At 42.1% G+C, this 20,470-nt stretch overlaps 1 protein-coding gene across 2 annotated transcripts in view; it reads right to left on the bottom strand.

Moving 5' to 3' along the window:
• GPATCH2L (G-patch domain containing 2 like) overlaps positions 1–1,560 on the bottom strand; it is a 43,145-nt gene extending 41,585 nt beyond the window's left edge. The window contains exon 1 of one of the 2 annotated variants that reach the window (XM_060758261.2): positions 1,421–1,560. The gene's annotated coding sequence lies outside the window, so the exon portion shown is untranslated. The remainder of the gene's footprint in view (positions 1–1,420) is intronic. The other variant, XM_060758270.2, reaches the window with a different exon arrangement.
• Between the last annotated feature and the right edge of the window lie 18,910 nt (positions 1,561–20,470).

The raw sequence follows: 20,470 nt of genomic DNA, 5'->3' as shown, positions 1-20,470 counted from the left end.
TATTTTCTGTTGGTCATGGGGGTTTTGTGTGGAAAGTTTGGTCCAATTCTATCGTTGGTGGGGTTCAGAATGCTATTTCATTGTGGGTGAACTATAAATCCCAACAACTACAACTCCCAAATGGCAAGGTCTATTTTCTCCAAACTCTACCAGTGTTCACATTTGGGTATATTGAGTATTTGTGCCAAGTTTGATCCAGATCCATCATTGCTTGAGTCTACAGTGTTCTCTGGATGTAGGTGAACTACAACTCCAAAAATTCAAGGTCAATGTCCACCAGACTTTCCCAGTATTTTCTCTTGGTCATGGGAATTCTGTGTGCCATGTTTGATTCAATTCCATCATTGATGGAGTTCAGAAGGCTCTTTGATTTTAGGTGAACTATAAATCCCAGCAACTCTAGCATTACCAAATGACAAAATCAATCACCCCCAACCCCACCAGTATTCAAATTTTGGGTGTATCGAGTATTTGTGCCAAATTTGGTCCAGTGACTGAAAATACATCCTGCATATCAAATATTTACATTACAATTCATAACAGTAGCAAAATTACAGTTATGAAATAGCAACGAAAATAACGTTATGGTTGGGGGTCACCACAACATGAGGACCTGTACATTAGGAAGGTTGAGAACCACTGGTCTAGAGACATTCTCTCCTGACGTTTCGCCTGCATCTGTGGCAAGCATCCTCGGAGTCCTGTGTCCCACCCTGCTCATTCCACAGATATATAAACCCTTTTTCCTAGTTCCAACAGACCTCACGTCCTCTGAGGATGCTTGCCACAGATGCAGGCGAAACGTCAGGAGAGAATGCCTCTAGAACATGGCCATATTGCCCGAAAAACCCTACAATAACAAAAATATTTATTATTTATTTATTTATTTATTTAATTAATAAATAATAACAAAAATAACAACGGAGGGGAATAGGATGTCCTCAGTAGGCCCACCCCTTGGATGTTTGGTTTAGTCGAGGCCAACGTGGCTCTTGATTCCCTCCCCCTTCTTTGGCCTCGGGATGTTTTTAATAAAAGTTGACTGACCATCTGTCGGGAGCACTTTGATTGTATGTCCCTGCAGGGCAAGGGGTTGAGACTGGGAGGTCCTTGTGATCTCTTCCAACTCTATGATTCTTAGAATGTGGAATATAATTAAATAATAATAATAACAACAATAACAATGGAGAATAGGATGTCCTCAGTAGGCCCGCCCCTTGGGTGTTTGGTTTAGTCCAGGCCAATGTGGCTGGACTAAACCCTCCCCCTTTTGGCCGTTGGTTCCACCCTCCCCACCTTCCACCCCAGGCCTTTCGACCTCAGCAGCAGTCCGTCCAAATCCCTCCCTTCCCTGATCCGCGGCTCAAAGAGTAACCACTCCGCCCCACCGGGGACCCCCTCTTCCGGCTTGGTGCCTCACCCGGGTCCCGCTGCGGCCTCTCAGGCCTCATCCGCCTTCCACACGACGCTCAACAGCCACTTAGGCCTCTCTCTCTCTCTTGCCTTCCGCTCGGGCAGTCGGTTCCAAATGGCACTTCCGGTCCTCGCGGGAGGGGGCGGGAGAACACGCCCTCCCCTTCCGGGTGCGTGACGTCACAGCTAGGCGAGGGGGCGGGGCTTGCCATGCAAGGAGTGAAGGCGGAGGGAAGTGCAGTTTGGAAAGATCAGCTTTCTCTGCTGGAAAGTGTCGGTGAGAACACAGAAATGCTGGACCACTCTAACCACCACCATGTCAGACTACACAGAGAAGCCATTGAAATACACAAGCCTGTGGACAATTTCAACAGAAAGGAGAAGACCATGAAAATGAACAAAATCTGGCTGCCAGTATTTTAAAAAACTCTAAAATCAAGACAGTAAATAAAGAGCAACACTCTTTGTTGACTTGGGTCAGTAAATAAAGACTAACAGCCTGATTTTTTTCTTACATGAAAACGTCAGGGGCCAGATAACACTTCCCAACAAAAGAAAGTCCCAGCCAGGAAGCAGCCAGGCTTTGAAGCTGCAAGGCTATTCAGTGCTAATCAAGGTGGCCAATTTACTGTATTTGTATACCGCCTTTCTCAGCCTATCGGCGACTCAAGGCAGTTTCCATCAAAACAGTATACATAGTATCATAATCAGGCATGTAGCGGGGGGGGGGGGGGGGGCTTGAGGGGCTTCAGCCCCCCCCTCCCCAAAATTCTCATGGTGGTTCGCAAAAAGGCCCTACTGGTACATTATTTAAACTGTTGTTTATTCATATCATGATCTGATCACCATACTCAATATATCCCATATGCATGGGGATATTGGGGTAATGATACAAAAGGTTTGCTAGGGTAGACCCTCTTTCACTCAGACTCAGCCCCCACCCCCGAAACCCTCTCTGAAAAAAACTCAGCCTCCCCCCCCCCCCCCCCGAATCGAAATCCAGGCTACGGGCCTGATCATAATACAATTTAAAAACTATTAAAATTACATACATCACAACAGCAATAAAAACAACATCATTGGCGTCTCCTTATTGTCAAGCATTGTCCAGTTCCATCGTCAGTTATCCGTTCCTTTGTCAGTTGTTTGTATCCATTACTCTGTGTTTGTGAACGCTTGCTCAAACAGCCACGTTTTGAGTTGCTTCCGAAACGTTAAAAGGGAGGGAGCAGATCTAATCTCTCTGGGGAGGGCGTTCCATAGCCGGGGAGCCACCACTGAAAAGGCACTGTCTCTCCCCACCAAACATACCTGTGACGAAGGCAGGGTTGAGAGCAGAGCCTCTCTGGACGGTCTCAAGGTCCTAGGTGGTTCATAAGGGGAGATACATTCGGACAGGTAAGCTGGGCCAGATAAGTTTGGCCACTTGTCTCAAGGAGACAAAAATTCTGTTTGAGGCAAATGTGAATGTTGCAATTGGCCACCTTGATTAACACTGAATAGCCTTCTAGCTTCAAAGCTTTGCTGGTTGTTGCCTGGGAGGATCCTTTTTTGGGAGGTGTTTTCTGGCCCTGATTGATTATTGTCTGGAATTCTGTTTTTTTAGTGTTTGTCTTTATTTATTGTCATGATTTTAGGGTGTTTTTTTTAATACTGTTAGCCAGGTTTTGTTCAATTTGGGTGTTGTTCTTTCAATAATCAGAAAATGGGAATTACAGACAAGAAGCAATCAGGGCCAGCTAACACTTCCCAATAAAGGTTTCCTCCAGGCAGGAAGCAGCCAGGCTTTGAAGCTGCAGGGCTATTCAGTGCTAATCAAGGTGGTCAGTTGCAACATTCACACTTCCTTCAAGCAGACAAGAGTCCTTTCTCGCACCCTACACATTCCAGCGTGGGGGGAAAGTATTTAGTCAGATGCCAATTGTACAAGTTCTCCTACTTAAAAAGATGAGAGAGACCTGTAATTGACACCATAGGTAGACCTCAACTATGAGAGACAACATGAGAAAACACATCCAGAAAATCACATCTGATTTTTAACTAATTTATTTGCAAATTATGGTGGAAAATAAGTATTTGGTCACCTACAAACAAGCAAGATTTCTGGGTCTCACAGACCTGTAACTTCTTCTTGAAGAGGCTCCTCTGTCCTCCACTCATTATCTGTAGTAATGGCACCTATTTGAACTTGTTATCAGTATAAAAGACACCTGTCCACAACCTCAAGCAGTCAAGCAGCCAAATTCCTGTATGGTGAAGGCCAAAGAGCTGTCAAAGGACACCAGAAACAGCGACAGCCCCAGATCATCACTGCTTTTGAGGAGATCTGTATGGAGGAATGGGCCAACATACCAGCAACAGTGTGTGCCAATCTTGTGAGGACTTACAGAAAAGTTTGACCTCTGTCATTGCCAATAAAGGATATATAACAAAGTATTGAGATGAACTTTTGCTATGGACTAAATATTTTGCTATGGACCAAATACTTTATTTTCCAACATAATTTGCAAATAAATTAGTTAAAAATCAGACAATGTGATTTTCTGGATGTTTTCTCCTATCGCCTCTCTTAGTTGAGGTCTACCTATGATGTCAATTACAGGCATGTCTCATCTTTTTAAGTGGGAGAACTTGTACAATTGGTATCTGACTAAATACTTTTCCCCTCACTGTATATCAGTGGTTCTCAACCTGTGGGTCCCCAGGTGTTTTGGCCTACAACTCCCAGAAATCCCAGCCAGTTTACCAGCTGTTAGGATTTCTGGGAGTTGAAGGCCAAAAACATCTGGGGACCCCAGGTTGAGAACCACTGCTGTATATGAACCTCACTTGTCCTAGTTTCCAACTGACCTCACAACCTCTGAGGGTGCCTGTCATAGATGTGGGCAAAATGTCAGAAGAGAATCCTTCTGGAATATGGCCATACAGCCTGGAAAATTCACAGCAACCCAGTTTATTTATTTCATGTCAAAAGCATTGCATAATTTGTCAAGCAGTGCTATTTGGTTGGAAAGATTAGCCGTTTACAAGATATATTGCCCAAGGGACACCGACTATGTTTACTCAGTCATCGAGGAGGCTCTTTCCATGTCCCCAGCAACCCAGTATTGGTGCCTCTCCGAACTACATAGCCCAGGGTTGCATAACTTTGAGCCACGGCAGTTAAAGTATTCAATAGCCATGGATTTGAAATATACCCTCTGAAATATAGCCTACAGCACCTGATATTCATTGGCTGACTCCCATCTGAGTTCTAATGGAGTTGTGGTTTGGTGAGGCACAACCCCTATTTGGCAGAGAAGTCTAAAGACCTTGAAAACCACATGATTCCATAGCATTGAGCCATGGCAGTTAAAGTCATGTCAAACTACAGCACAGTCTCTCTCTCTCTCTCTCTCTCTCTCTCTCTCTCTCTCTCTCTCTCTCTGTATATGTGTCTGTGTCTGCCTCTTGCTGGGAAAGAAGAGAATTCACTCAGTCTGCTTTTTAATGCATACGCCCAAGGTAACAGAGGTTTTTGGAGGAACATCCAGGCTCCCAACTGATCCTATTCTAGCTCCCTTGCAGATACAATTTATGAACAGAATGAAGAAAGAAATACATCAGAAAAAGCCATTTGGAGATTTTTCTGATCATGTGCCTATTGGGGGATTATGTGTTTGAAAAGGCACACTATTGAATTTGCCAAGATTCAGCTAGGATTAACAGAAAATCCAGCCAAAGGGTTGAAGACTGCCACACAAATACAGCTGGGATTTTTTACATCAGTGCAGTAACTGTGTGTAAAGCTGCCATTACAACGGTGTGTCTATATTGTAGAACAGGCATCCTCAACCTACGGCCCTTCAGCTGTTTGGATCTCCAACTCCCAGAAGCCCTAGCCAGCTTGTTCCATGTTGGGAATTCTGAGAGTTGGGTGCCTAAACAGTTGGAGTGCTGTAGGTTGAGGACTCCCGTTCTATAGTATATATACAAGCAGAAATATCTGAACACCTTAAGGCAGGCATGGGCAAACTTTGGGCCTCCAGGTGTTTTGGACTTCAACTCCCACAATTCCTAACAGCCGGTAGCTTGTTAGGAATTGTGGGAATTGTAGTCCAAAACACCTGGAGGGCTGCAGTTTACCCAAGCCTGCCCTGCACAACACCTGGAGGCCGGAAGTTTGCCCATACCTGGCTTAAGTTGTTCAAGCAACAGGCTCCAGACTTTTCTGTTTGTATATATACATGAGGCGGCGGCGGGGGGGGGGGGGGGGTGTTAAGAAAAGGAACTATGCTCAGTAACAATGCTGTGCTGATTGATGTACCTACTGGCTACAACAACCACTGATTACAAGTTTCCTGTTGCACATTTGTTTATATGCACAGACATTTCTATGGAAAGTGTATCTAGAAACAGATTATCTCCACACTATTAGTGCATATGGCTACCTGTGTCCCATGTACAATAATGCTGTACATGTGTTTGACACATGGGCACAGCTCAGAGTAGTCGATTCATAATAGCCTATTTTCCATGTTAGTGATTAATCTGATGTCAGATTCTTCTGATCAGGTACATGTTCAAACATGTCACGAGAGCTCATAAGTCATCTCCTGCCTGACAGCTGAATGGATACAACGTGCTTCCCAGACAGCTAGATCCAGGAGATGCTTATGGGTCAATTTGCTTACTTGGTGGCCTAACCTTGAGCAATCCTGGGCAATAATAATAATAATAATAATAATAATAATAATAATAATAATACTTTATTCATATTCTGCTCTATCTCCCCAAGGGGACTCAGAGCGGATTACAACATACACAGATAGGCAAACATTAAATGCCTTTAATACAGTGGAATAACTATGACATACAAATACACAGAGCAAAGGTAAAGGCTTCCCCTTTCATCTCCGGCTTTCTGGAGGCGGTGCTCAACTCTGACCATGGGGCCATGCTCAACTCTGTCCATTTCCAAGCTGAGGAGCCTATTGCCTGTAGACACCTCCTGGTCATGTTGCCTTTATTATCTTCCCACCGAAATGATACCTATTATGTACTCACATTTGCATGTTTTCGAACTGCTAGGTTGGCAAGAGCTAGGGCTAACAGCGAGAGCTCATTCTGACCCGCAGCTTCAAACTGCCAGTCTTTAGGCCAGCAGATTCAACAGATCATTGTGCCACTGCAGCCCATTCACACGCTCACCAACTAATATAAAAGTCAGAGCTAAAACATGACCAAACCTTATCACTGGCACATAGTAACTAATAGAATTAAACTAATCATCTGCATTTATTTACATGAGCACACTCATGATGTTTCAGTATGCAATGCCCTGTCATGCCCTTTTTATATTACAAAAGCCTTAGATGGCAACTTGTTCTGTCCCAGTATATAGGGTGAAACTGCAGAGGTCCAACCCAATGCTTATGCTACAACTACTAAAACCAGTCCACTGATTTTGTTTACACTGCATCAGGCATGTAGCCGGGGGGGGGGGGCCCTCGGGGGGCTTCAGCCCCCCCCCCCCCCCCGAAATTTTCATGGTGGTTCGCGAAAAGGCCTTAATGGTGCATTATTTAAACTGTTATGTTTATTCATATCATGATCTGATCACCATACTCAATATATCCCATATGAATGGGGGTATTGGGGTAATGATACAAAAGGTTTGCTAGGCTAGACCCTCTTTCACTCAGACTCAGCCCCTCCCGAAACTCAGCCCCCCCCGAAACCCCCCCTGAAAAAAAATTCAGCCCCCCCCCCCCCCCGAAATGAAATCCTGGCTACGGGCCTGCACTGCATATTTCAATGTGCATCAATTTAACAAATTTTAGGCACATCACAAATTTCAGCAAGACAAATGTTCACTCATCCATCAATCTTGCTCTCCTAACATGTTCCAGGGTGCTTTTACCTTTCTAAAAGGGCAATATGAATCTTAATGTGTTTAATGTTAATTAATCCCTTTAATTAAAACATAGAGACGTTTTTTAAAATGCCAGTATTCTCTGGAAATCGGTGGAATGGGGTTTGTATAACATTTTTGGTATTTCCCGTATTAGAGAAGACACAGAATGCAGTGAATAGCCAGTGGCGGTTTAAAACCTTAAATGTACTATTTACTAATTCCTGATTTCAGATTTGGGGTGGAACAAGTATTTTGATGGAGTACAAAGTGCTTTCAGAACCCCTCTACTAAACATCTTTGCCTGATGAAGGAGGGAATGTGTTTCTAAAGCTAGTGCAGTGAATTTCTGAATGGTTGAACTAATAAAGGTATTGTAGCGGATCATGTGATTTAAATATTTATATTAGGATGTTTTTAATGCTTTGTCTTAGTGGTGCAACGGGTTAAACCACTGAACTGCTGAACTTCCTGATTGAAAGGTTGGTAGTTCGAATCCGGGGAGCAGGGTGACTCCCACTCTTAGACCCAACTTCTGCCAACTTAGCAGTTTGAGAACATGCAAATGTGAGTATATCAATAGGTACTGCTTCTGCGGGAAGGTAACAGCGCTCCATTCAGTCATGCTGGCCACATGACCTTGGAGGTGTCTATGGACAATGCCGGCTCTTTGGTTCAGAAATGGAGATGAGCACCACCCCCCAAAGTTGGACACAACTAGACTTAATGTCAGGGGAAGCCTTTACCTTAGTGTTTACATGTTGTATATGCCTATGTTTAATGGTTTTAATTATTTTAATTTATAGTAAATATGCCAGTGTTTAGTTATTGTGATTTTATTTTATTATATGTATGTTGGCATTGAATTTTTATTATTGTTGTTTATTCGTTCAGTTGCTTCCTACTCTTCGCGACGTCATGGGCCAGCCCATGTTAGAGCTCCCTGTTTGCTGTGGCAACCCCCAGCTCCTTCAAGGTCTAGTCAGTCACTTCAAGGATAACATCCATCCATCTTGCCCTTGGTCAGCCTCTCTTCCTTTTGCCTTCCTTTTTCCCCAGCATCATTATCTTCTCCAAGCTGTCCTGTCTTCTCATTATGTGGCCAAAGTACTTTATCTTTGCCTCTAATATTCTTCCCTCCAGTGAGCAGTTGGGCTTTATTTCCTGGAGTATGGACTGGTTAGATCTTCGTGGGGTCCAAGGCACTCTAAAAAATTTCCTCTAACACCACAGTTCAAAAGCATCTATCTTCCTTCGCTCAGCCTTCCTTATGGTCCAGCTCTCCCATCCATAGGTTGCTATGGGGAATACCATTGATTTAACTATGCGGATCTTCATTGCCAGTAGGAGGTCTCTATTCTTCACTATTTTATTGTGAGTGGCCATTAATTCTTACCAACTCTTAGCATTAATATGTTGTAAACCGCCTTGAGTCTCCCCAGGGGTGAGAAAGGCGATATTATAAATATACTAAAAAAAATAGTGTGCAGGTTGGTTCTGCTGTTCTAAAAACATTATGCTGTTCTTCCCATTCACAATGCTCTGTCCTCACAGAGCAACAGAAGCATTTATTACACATTTTTCATTTCCTGATCATATTAGTAGCCACATTTTCCCCTCTGTATTCACTGATAATTGCAGCGCCCTCCCTCACTTCTTCCCTAGTTTCTCATTTGTAAACGCCTTTGATCTGTTCCCTCCAGATCATCAGCAAAGACTCTGAATGCAGCTGAGGCTTGTGCCCACCTCTGCTCTGTTGCCTACAATTCAATCCTTTGCTGTTTGCCATTCTCTTTTGTTTATGCTCCTTCTGTTAGCTTTTGATCCAGGTGACAGTGACAAGCCAATATCAATTCATTTTTCCGAGTAACATTTTATGAGGCCGTGTTTCAAATGCTTTGGTAGGCTCTGGATAAATTATATACCTAGCATTCTCTTCAGCCACTAATTCTGTGGGTTCAATTAGAGAAAGTAATCAGGCAGCCTAACATGATCTATTGTGTATAAATCCATACCAGTAGTTATTGGTTAAACTTCTGCTAATCTCTTACGCTCTTAATATATGTTCCATCTGTTTACTACTATCTGTCCTAAAATGTTAGAATGCATGCATTAGTTTGACAATGTTGAATAAGTATATGGAACAGTGAGTGTTAAACTAGCATTGCATAGGAATAAATACTATCATAACACAGGTTTGCAATGACTAAAGAAGAATTACAAATTGGGAAGAAATGGCATGACATTCTTCAGTCATTTCCTGCCCCAGCCTTCCTAAGATTTAGGTAATGCTTCAGACATAATGAAAGGAGATGTGTTAGGCAATATTCTCATGAGGACAAAATGAAGATTGAAAATGAAATTTGGATTCAAGACATTTCATAAATTCAGATAGTTTCAGTTCCAAAACTGCATTTAGAAAATATGGATGTCAGGATTGCAGTGACACTATTATATTATTAATAAGTGACTGTGAAAATTATCATTAATATTGCATATAGCAATGTTATTTATTTATCCATTCATTCATTCATTCATTAGTATTGTCCTGTTATTTATTTATTTATTTATTTGCAACATTTATATGCCTCCCTTCTCACCCCGAAGGGGACTCAAAGCGACTTACAAGACATATATACATACAATACATTATATTATTAGCACAGTACAATATCAGTATTGTTCTGATCCTGAAGGTACAAACAAACATACATAAAATAGGAAACGTGTAATATTTTAGTTATTTATCCCCTAAATGTAATACTTGTCATGCCTGTAAATAACCAAGTGAAGTGTGATGTACAAAAGCAACATTAGCACTCTACAGGACATGGCACTTTCAAAGAGTTTACATGCTTATTTGGTACAGAAAACCTAAGAGCAAATAAGTGCATAGCAGCCAGCTGTTTCAATCCATTGTAGTGGGTCATTGTTCATTTTCTGGGTAAGAAGTTCTCTCCTCATGGAACAGGAATGTCACTTAACACTTCTAAACACCTGATCTGTTATTTTACAAGTCTAGAATATCATGTTTTGTCAACTCTACACAGTTATTCAAACGTACAACCAAAACAAAAGTAGTATTTATATGTGTGCATTGCTGTAGTCCAGTGGTTCTCAATTTGTGGGTCCCCAGGGGTTTTGCCCTACAACTCCCAAAAATTCCAACCAGTTTACCAACTATTAGGATTTCTGGGAGTTGAAGGCCAAAACGCCTGGGGACCCACAGGTTGAGAACCTCTGCTGTAGTCTCTCCTGAAGTACACAAGCCTCTCTCTGGTTTTTCTGTATTCACTGTAATACCTTTAGTCACCTAGTGGTTTTAATCTCTATCAGATTTTCTGCATCTCATATCCACTTTTCATTTACCCAAAAACTCTGAAAGTGTCACCCATTGTTTTTACATTTAAAATTCCACTGAAGCCCTGGTTCCTTTCCATCGAAAGAATTTGGAACAGGAGACCAGTATTGTCTTATGCTACCAATAAAATAGTATGAGAATATGTTTCCTTTTAATTTCTAATTTAATGAAGACTATGTCTTTTTGACTATGTGGCCACTTTCTCATTTTTATATATCCATATCTTATCAATTTTAATTTACAAACTATCCATCTATCTTGCTATCTATTGCTAAATCTGTGTTTTGAATTGGTTCATTAGGTTTTCAGTTGTTGGTTTTTTTTAACATGTTAGAAGTGACTTGAGAAACTGTAAGTCGCTTCTGGTGTGAGAGAATTGGCCGTCTGCAGGGACATTGCCCAAGGGACACCCAGATGTTTTATCATCCTGTGGGAGGCTTCTCTCATGTCCCGCACGGGAAGCTGGAGCTGACAAATGGGAGCTCACCCCAACAGCAGTTCAGTCAGCGCAAGGGTTTAACCAATTGCACCACCATGGCTCTTCCCCAGTCCATTAGTTGACAAGTTGTAACTCACATACAATTTCAAGAACACTGAGCATATAAGCTTACCCTAGATGTATTGGCTATTAATTCCATTACCCAATAGCCCACATGGCTTGGTCAGATAAGAACTGAAATCCAACATGTTCTGATGAACACCACGTTGGAGCGGACTGACATAGACCAATTCTCAGACAGATGTGGGAACCCACAAATGTGCTAGGAACTGGCAATCGGTTTTTGTCCTATTATTATGAAATGTGTTTTTTCCTTCCCAGGAATCCAGCAGCCTAGCAAGTGATGCCTCACAGATCAGCCCTGGTTCACAGACCACAACTTTAATCTAGCACTGATTCTTACAACATAAATTATTCTAAAGAAGCTAAACTTCATTATCACTTGGCTTTATACCAGGAATCAATTTTAAACTTGTTTTACAATTTGTTTGAGTTTTAACAATTGCACTCATAAATTAGGAGAAATCCACCTCTTTGGTTTCAGTTCAGTTTGCTCCAAAATTTTCAAGGTTTACTCCTCCTTTCTTTTACCATTGTCTCATTGCCTTGCAGCTCAGCTTGTTGAGAGAACGATAGTCAGCCCTCTGTATTTTCAAATTCCACATCCAAGGATTCAACCATCCACACCTTGAAAATACCCCACCTCAAAATTCCAAAATGGAAATACTGTTTTTGCCATTTTATATAAAGGCACTATTTTACTTCACGATTGTACTCATATATTATAATGGAACTTGAGCATCCATGGCTTTTAGTATCCATGGGGTTCTTGTAACCAAAACCCATGGTTTTCATTTTTGTGACTAACATCTTGACAATACATCCCAAGGTCCCTAGGAACTACATATGCTACAACTGTAGTTTCTTCCCTGTCATGTTCTTGTTTCATCCTTTCAGATTGTGCCAAGGAGGCATGAAGATGTGGAACAGACTGCAGTATGGGATAATGAATGGAATAATAAACTTTTCTGAATGTGGCACATTTCCCCTGCAGGACTATGCTTTAGCTTGCAGAAGCTCTTAAATGCAGAGCGCCTGAATATTTAATTGGCAGCTATAGCTAGGAGTGCATTTGAACAAATTCTATTGGTGCCGTAGCTATATGACTTTCTAGAGCACTGGTCCACAACCTGTGGGTTGCCAGATTTTTTGCCTTCAACTCCCAGAAATCCTAACAGCTGGTAATCTGACTGGAATTTCTGGGAGTTGTAGGCCAAAACACCAGGGGACCCATGGGTTGAGAACTGCAGATGGTACATAATGGTTCCAGCTCATACGCACCAATGCTATTCCTGTGCACATCCTTCAGCAGTGACCAGAAGTGCATTTGCACAGCTTTTTTTTAATGTCGTGTTAGGAGTGACTTGAGAAACTGCAAGTCGCTTCTGGTGTGAGAAAATTGGCCATCTGCAAGGACTTTGTCCAGGGGATGCCTGGATGTTTTGATGTTTTATCATCCTTGTGGGAGGCTTCTCTCATGTCCCCACATGAGGAGCTGGAGCTGATAGAGGGAGCTCATCTGCACTCTCCCTGGATTTGAACCTGTGACCTGTCGGTTTTCAGTTCTGCCGGCACAGGGGTTTAACCCACGGCGCCACAATTAAAACTAGTATACTAGCTGCACCTTTCCTTGAGATGTCAGTAACACATGGCTTGATTTCATGTTAGGACTACTGTAAGTAATCTATGTGGTGCTTCCTTGGGAGACTCTTAGAAACTAAAGCAGATGCAGAAAGCTGTGGTCAGAATGTTAACCGGGGCCATATAAATCTCTTGCCCTTGGTCGATGGCATCCTTGAAGTGACTGGACTGACCTTGAGGGAGCTGAGGGTGGTAACGGCCGACAGGGAGCTCTGGCGTGGGCTGGTCCATGAGGTCACGAAGAGTCGGAGACGACTGAACGAATGAACAACAACAACAAATATAAATCTCTTACTAAATTAGCTGTATTGGCTCCAGGTTTATTTCCAGGCACAATTCAAAGTATTGGGCATGGCCTACAAAGCCCGATATGGTTTAGCATCAGACTATCTGAAAGGACAGTTTTCCCTATAAAAACTAGAAAAAGGCAGCAAATAAAATAAATAAACAAACAATAATTTCTAGGGCTAGTTCAACGTGCTGCTTATTCCCTAGAAAGCTGTAAACAACTGTCTCAAGGAATGCTTCTTTCCACTTGAATCTATTTATTTACTTATTTAATAATGTGCTTTTTTTTAGAATTAGGACTTTTGACAAAAAAGGTCAGTCACATAGGATAGTGTTATTTCACTGGAACACAGTTATAGTTCAATGATTCCATTTTCACTGTCATGGACATTCTACTTCCATTATAATTTCAATTTATAGAAAGTAACTATTGACTTCATTGCTTTTTGGATGTAACTGATTATCTTTTAATTACTTTTAAAATCTGCATATTACAAGCTGCAAGACTATGACAATAACAACAACAACAACACACCTCCCGTCCACATTCTGGTCACTTCAATACCTACAAGAGTATAAAACAATAGTATAAGCCAAGAGTTGAATCATGTGAAATTTCTGTCACCCAGAAATTAGATAGGCCACACTCCCATAACTATAAAAACAAAGAGAAATATTAGTTACATTAAAGCTTATATTGCAATAATAATGTAATTTGGTTTTAACTTTATTTGCAAAGGGAATTAATTATAAGCAATGATATCCTAACTGATCTTATAAATTAAGCAGAGTCAGACCTATACAACTTGGACAGGAAACCTCCAATGAATACCAGGTGCTGTAATACACTTTATTTATATTTCAATCTATCTCCATGAGGGGACTCAGAGCAAATTACAGTATACACATATATAGGCAAACATTCAATGCCTTTTATACAATGAACAATGACATACAATACAGAAACAAAGTTTTTCCTTTCCATCTCCGGTGTCTGGAGGCAATGTTCAATGCTGGCCATGGGGATGTGCTCTTGTCCCATTTTTCTATGCCAAGGAGCCTGTTGTCTGTAGACCGTCCTAGTCATGTTTTGCTGGCATGGTTGCATGGGCGCCTTTTACCTTCCTGCTGTTTTTGAACTGCTAGGTTAGCAGAAGTTAAGGCTGACAGCAGGAGCTCATCCCGACCCACAGCTTCAAACTGCCAACCTTCCAGTCAGCAAGTCTTTCTGCTGCTAGCGGTTTAACCAGATGTGCTACCTCTGAAATAGACAATGTTTCAAAGGAAGTAACTGACGAAACCATCTCTGAGTATCCCTTGTCTAAGAAAATTCATGAGGTTGCCATAAGCTGACAGTCACCTTGAATGCACACACACACAATTATACTTAAGTTCCTTCTCGACTAATCACTTTACATTGGCACAATCAACAAACCCCAAAGAGCTCCGGTCAGAACCCTGGATAGCTCCTAGAGCACTTTTCAAGCTGAGCTATAGTATATTGTTTCAGCAAAGGACTTGAATCAACTGAAACCATTAAAAAGGCTTGAAGAGCAAATAGTTCTGCCTTCCTGGAAGAGAAGTTTGCAGTGCCTAAAGGATGCTATGATTCTATAGCTATATAGTGTTGCATGGCTATGGAACTTGAGAATAGTTGATGAACCACATTAACCTGGATGGGGACAGGGGGAGGTAATATCAAGTCCTCTGACCTGTGTGGAATGACCTGTGACTGATCTGACTCTGGATCCTCCTCAGGGCAATGGCAGGAGATTAGACAATTAGAGGGGAAACAGCAGGAGAAGTTTATAGCCCAAATGGCCTACTTATGGGCTTCTAAAAAAAAATCTGGTCTGCCAGTGTGGGAAAACCAGTTGCTGGACTAAAGAGGATTCTGGTGATGAGTCTTACATTCTTCAACTTAGTCTCACCTGATACCACCAGTTTTCATCCTGTGGATTCCTGAATCTTTTGTGACTCAATAAAAGGATTGTTGTCATTTCAATAAAAGTACAGGGTATTACATGCAAGTAGAAAAGACAGTGACTTGATACCCTGTTGGATATGCCACTCAGGTAGATGTGGACGGGCAGCTTCCTGATCCCTGATATCTTTCAGGTAGATGACATCTTCAAATGGAAGTTTATTCTCTGGTAGTGCTCAAATGGAGGGATATGCTCCACAAAAGAGGACACGTGGCCACCGTATCCCTAGAAAAACAAATCAATCTAGAGGCAAATAATTTGTCCTTGGTTTCTTCAGTGGAAATATATTTGGCTTTGGGTTGTTGTGTGTTTTTCACACAACATGTTCCAGAAGCATTCTCTCCTGCATCTATGGCAGGCATCCTCAGAGGTTGTGAAGTCTGTTGGAAAATAGGAAAATAGGGTTTATCTATCTGCGAAATGTCCAGGGTGAGAGAAAGAACTCTTGTCTTTTTGAGGTAGGTGTGAATGTTTCAATTGGCCACCTTGATTAGCATTTAATGGTCTAGCAGTTTTCAAGGTCTAGCTGCTTCCTGCCTGGGGGAATCCTTCGTTAGGAGGTGATTAGCTGGCCCTGATTGTTTCTTGTCTGGAATTCCCATGTTTTTGAGTGCTGTTCTTTCTTTACTGTTTTGATTTTAGAGTTTTTTAATACTGGTATCTAGATTGTGTTCATTTTCATGGTTTCTTCCTTTCTGTTGAAATTGTCTACTTGCTTATTTGAGAACACAGAAATGCTGGACCACTCTAACAACTACCATGTCAGACTACACAGAGAAGCCACAATTGTGCAGCATTTTGTGTGCACATGATCTGTTTGGAGCAGGAGGCGCTCTGCTTCTATCTTCCTACCCATCCACACTCTTGAGCCAAAATGCACTAGTAAAAGAGGGATATATTGAGACTGGCCTTGCTGGCCAGCACTAATCATTTGCTCAGCCAAGCTGTCCTGTGAAAGGCCCAATGAGGCCCAAAGGTGGGGGCGAATGAGCTGTTTTGCTCTCCCTCCACGGATGCTCCAGAAGAACGCCGGATGCTTCGCCGCTAAACCTTTCAGGGGTTAAAGCAAAAGATAGAAGGGACAAGAGACAAAGGGAGGAATAAAGTCAAAAAATGTGCCGTGAAGCTTCTTGCAGCAAAATGCAGAGAAAGTCATTTCCAACTTCTTTCATCTCCGAGATGAAGCCACTAAATAAAAGGGCAGTGCGGAACACAAGGGCTTTTAATCTGTCTCATCTTCTTCATAATAACTGCAAATTTTCCCTGGGCTCCTGGGAGTGAGCCTCTTTCCTCTGTCTTTGCCTTATCTCCCCCCTCCATATTTCACAGCCGGCTCAGCTCCCCTCACTGGGCTGCCCCCGGCCGAGTCTCTGCGAGGCCTATGGGAGCCGCCAGCTCCTAGGGCCTCATTGTTCCCGGCTTGGGAGGAAGCTCAGAGAGGGAATTGAAGGCAAGTCAAAGGGAAACGGCATCATTGCTGCTTCATTAATGGGAGCCTTTCAGCGGCAAACATATCAGAGAGAGGTCTTTTCAGAGGCAGTAATTAGCAATTTGGAGCCTTCCCCCCTCAGGAGATGCAGCTGTGATCTAACGAGCGGGAGCAGCACTCGCCTCCTTTTACACTTCATATTTATTGTTTTTCATTTTCTCCATCTTCCTCCCTTTGTCCAGACTCCTCCTCGTTACCAGATAAGGCCCTTTTATTAATCGCTCCCTTTTAATTCTTCATTAATGATAATAACTTTCTCTGGCGCACGGAGAGGAGTTAATCTTTCCTGGGTATTGAGAAGGACAGAGCTGAAAGAGAGAATGAGAGGCAGAAAGGAGGAAGGAAGGAACACTGGACAAAGCAACAATTGCACCCTCGGCTTCTTCCTCACACCCTGATGAAGTTTCTAAAGTCTTTGGATGTGGGACTGGTTGGAACTTAAAGTAACTTTCTAGCTAAGGCATGGATTTGATGGCTCAGGTTGAAACCTAAGTCCAGAGGTGGGCACTTGAAACGAGAGAGGGAAGGGACCCATGAGTAAGCCCATATAAACCCTTTGGTTCAAGTAGCAGACACAGTAGTTCCCAGAGTACATAGATATTGAACATTGCAGCACAAGTTGTCATATGTTGCCACGCATTCTTTACAATTCCTTCCTCCCTTGCCTAAAAAGCTTGCTAATATAACAACAGGCATGCTACAATAGACAAGACTTCCACCCACTTCTTCCATGGCTGGTTGGTTGTTTCCTGAAATACTATAATTCTGTAGTTATTTGTTTTAATCTCGGTAGGTTCTATCAAGAACCAGGATTTTTATCACTACCCACTTCAGGTGGTATCTGTATATCCCTGACTCCATTTATTAGAGAATAATCTCACCATTCCTGAAACCATACCCACAACCATTGTGTCCACCGAAAGGGAACCAACTTCTAGCTGCTTTATAAGCAAACCCTGCAAGCTTCTTCCCTTGCCTTTTATGATTTCAAGCAGACATTAAGACATATCTTTCTTCCTTTCCAGTGGTGTTAATCCATTCTGTGGATGGGAAGTCAAAAGGGAAGGGACATGTTCACTTGGCCACTATTGCTGTCAAGCCCTATGCAAGCAATAAGAGAGCTTTGTGGCAAAGAGGAGGTAGTAGCTGAGCCGTAGCAGGATGGAGCTGCCATGGGAGGGAAAGAGAGCAATTTGACAATCTCTTCCGAATTATAAACATATCCTCTTTAAATACATTTCTAAGGATAACATTTGTATTACGGCGTCCTGTGGTTGCTGATAGGGCCCGGCTTATCGCCTTGGTCTCTCCTCTTTTCTCTGTGCTCTGCTGGGAAAGGATCCTATCTGGATCTGAGCTGGCAATCCTCCACTAGGCAATTGTTTCAGTCCCGGGGAAAAATTAATTTCTGCCTATCGTTAATTGAGAGAATTGTGTGGAAAGCTGGGAGGGGTCTAGAGAGAGAGGGAGATCGTGTTATTAACAGTGTCCCTTTCATAACCAAATACCCTGATTTTCATCAGCAAGATGAGAGACTCATTACAGCTGGAAGGTGATTAGAGAACTTGGAGGAGCTATCAGGCTGAGCAACAAAGTGGCGAGGAATTCGGGATGGGCTTCTAGACCCACTCTTTTCATCGCATGCTGCATGGTTTCTCACTATGTCAATAGCCTAGCTGACCCTCTAAAGCAGTGGTTCCCAACCTGTGGTCTATGGACCACCAGTGGTCTGCAAGAACTAAAATGGTGGCCTCATCATTATTACACCACTGCAACAAAAGCTACTGGTCTCACGAATCCCTCTTATAGTGCCGACACTTATTAAATATGGTTTTCTGTAGGAGAGCAGATGGTGACTACTGGATGCCATATTTTCTGTATCAGAAACTAGAGCCGATGTGGTCTATCCAATGCAATTTTCTGAAGCAGCACCCCAAATAACCAAACCAAATCTAAAGTTGACCAAAAACTGATTCGTAACCCTTTTGTTACTAATGCTAGAGAGTGGTTCCTGGTCAAAGTGGTCCCTAGTCAAAAAAAAAGGTTGGGAACCACTGCTCTAAAGTAGTGGTTCTCTAGTTGTTTTGGACTTCAACTCCTAGAAATCTCAGCCAGCTTACCAACTGTTAGGAATTGTGGGAGCTGAAGTCCAAAACACCTGGAGGACCAGAGGTTAGAAACCACTGCTTTACAGTGACTGGCCAAGGCCTAAGTACTGAAGGAGTGGAAAGATGAAGATGACCACAGCTCAGTGCTGAAGTGGATACTTTGCACACCCAAGTGAAATACCTTCCTGCTGGAAATATTGGAGAACTCTTTCCAATCAAACTCAACAACACTGGGCAAGACCATCCAGTGATCTGAATCAGTATAAGGCAGTTTCCTATGTTCCAAATATACAATTCAGAAATCTGTTAAAAGTGAATTTTACCAGGTATGCTCACAGAGCACATGCATGCAACCATACATGTTTGAGTATACAGTCTTTTGGAGATCTTGTACTCCCATGATTTTTATATGATTAGGAGTTGCAAAAAAAAAAACCTTCAATCAAGGCAGGGTTTTAAAAAAAAACAAACAACAGAACCAATAGCTGGATACGCAACTGGATGGATTATTGTAGCAGGGAGATAGAGAGAAAAGAGATTACCAGGCTGAGAAACAAAGTAGAACAGAAAAGATGAGAGGGAGGGACAGATGGACAGACAGGGAGGTTGATAGATGCTTCAATATGTTGCTTCTGAACTGGTATATACAGATGCGGACTTGTGATTGAAGAGAGCTGCTTGCTGTCATTGCCGTTTTCCTGCCCAACCCAGAAGGGAAAAGTAGAGGGGTTGTTGCTTTTTTCAGGTTCCCCCCACCACAGTGTCAAAATGCCAAAAAGTAACTGCCACAAAGGACAGAATGGAATAAAATGCTCCCACATTTTATATTCATAATAATAATGTTTAGAAAAATACAAAAAAGTAACAAAACAGAGAAGCGATGGACCATATTTCCAAGAAAAAACATATACTCAAAGTTAGTAAAACACACAGAGCCAGCTAACACCTTGCAACAAAGGATCTCCCAAGGCAGCAATCAGCCAAGCTTTGAAGCTGCAAAGCCATTTAATGCTAATCAAGGTGACCAATTGCAACATTCACACCTGCCTCAAACAGACAAGAGTTCTTTCACCCATCCTGGACATTATTCCACAGATATGTAAATCCCACTTGCCTAGTTTCCATGAGAATATATGTAGTTTAAAAGTGTCTCAAAATAGTCAAGTTTTCCTACAGTAAAACTGATTTGTTGTACTACAGTGAAATATTGTCTTCATCATGCTTTATTCCTCTGTGTTATGTCTTAAATTTAAATTGCAAGTCTTCTGTGTAATACAGATCATAAATTTACCATTGTAAGCCACTCTGGGAGTCTTTTTGGTTAAAATAGGGAGTATAAATTTGACTTACGAATTACTATTGCACTGGAGTTTTCTGTGGAGTGCCAGCATCCAGTGTGGACGCTGCCATCATCAGCAATTGCCAACATAACATCTTTTTCTTGAATCCTAATAGTCACTGAAAAGAAGTTAGGATTGCTTTAGAAAGAGCAGAAAAAGATGTGAGCCTTTAAAAGGGCAATTTAGTGAACATAGCCAGCGTTCTGGAGAAAAGCAAGCAACTGCATATCTGTTATGCTGTGAAGAAGGCTATAACATTCATTTGTAATAATTATTAGGAATATTACACTGTGTCCAGTACAATGTGGATCTGACTGAGGGCAGGGTTGCTGGAATGGATGGATCATACCCTAATTAAAAAATAAAAAGAAGAAGGTAAGACATAAGTAGGAA

This window comes from Anolis sagrei, chromosome 1 (genome assembly GCF_037176765.1).
Source record: "Anolis sagrei isolate rAnoSag1 chromosome 1, rAnoSag1.mat, whole genome shotgun sequence".
Taxonomy (NCBI): domain Eukaryota; kingdom Metazoa; phylum Chordata; class Lepidosauria; order Squamata; family Dactyloidae; genus Anolis; species Anolis sagrei.
Note: the sequence above shows the minus strand (reverse complement) of the source record. Positions and strands in the feature narration are given on the sequence as shown.